Source organism: Xenopus laevis, chromosome 3S, assembly GCF_017654675.1.
Source record: "Xenopus laevis strain J_2021 chromosome 3S, Xenopus_laevis_v10.1, whole genome shotgun sequence".
NCBI classification, from domain to species: Eukaryota; Metazoa; Chordata; class Amphibia; order Anura; family Pipidae; genus Xenopus; species Xenopus laevis.
Genome location: NC_054376.1, coordinates 97453953 through 97455218, shown reverse-complemented (window position 1 = coordinate 97455218; position 1266 = coordinate 97453953).

The following is a 1266-nucleotide window of genomic DNA, read 5'->3' as shown; positions in this document are numbered from 1 at the left end:
AAAATAGACCCCTAAAATGAGAATTCTTTTAAAGCTCATAATAGTAGGCCTCATTTACCACAAGGGGGTAAGTGCAAGAGTAATAAGGGATGCAAGAGCACACCCCTTAGTGCTTCTTCAGGAGACATTTTTTCCAATGGTTCAGCTGTGATTTGTTCTTCAAGCAGATAAAAAACAAACATTGCAAGGTACAAACTGGAGCATCCTCTGCCACTCCATAACTTAGGAGGTAGGGGGGTGAGGGGCTTCCCCGCCCTTCATGAAGACAGAGTTGCCAAACACAGGCAGGGTAGCAGCACTGTGCCAGTTTTTTGCACTTTGCATACTGCTTTCCTAATAATAAATGACCCATAGTGTCTTCTATTAAATTCCACTCAAGCAAACTAAGGACATTTAATAGTAGAGGTAGATACAAATTATTAAAAGATGAAAAGCAAAACAATAATACTACAAGCAGACCATTTAGTGCATTAGCCATTATAACTTTATTTTTCCTTAATTAAAGGGGACCTATCATCCAGATTTAAAAAGTTGTATAATAAAAGTCCTTTTCAAATTAAACATGAAATCCAAATTTTATTTTCATTAAAACATCCATACCTGTTATAAATGCATTTAAATATTTCAGCTGTCAATTATATATTGCTTGCCCCGCCTCTATGCCTTAGGCATAGAGGCAGAGCAAGCTATTACTTTCACTTTCCACTCTGCATTTCCTACATGTCAGTGTACTCCTCACATTCTTCCCTCCCTCCTCACTTAATTGTGTAGCCAGTGCAAAGGCATGAGCATCAGGTCCCCCATTCTGGCGCATTCTTAATAACACAAAATGGCTGCTGCCTACTTGCTGTGACCTCAAAGGCTAGTGGCAATAAAGATTTTAATAATTTCATTATTTGAAATTTATTTTGATAAACAAACACTATATATAAGAATTTGGAATTATTTCTTAAGGTGAAAGGTCCCCTTTAATAAACTTTGTTAGGAATACAGTTTTCTTTAAGAAAAATTACCATGACTACAAAAAAAAGTTAGCCCTGTTTTAAAAGTATGCTATATAATTATTTTCATCACCTCTCCTATATTAGAGTTTAATATATTTTCTGAAGCATGGTTAAGGTTTCAAGGAAAAGTTCAGCTCTATTTTCTAGTTTGTATTCTTAATGTATATAGGCTTTATTAACCTCTTCCCTAACATTAATGTAGAATGCACCTGGCTGGAAAGTCAGTTCCACAGTAGCTGCTGGCAGACTAGCGGTTATGGTA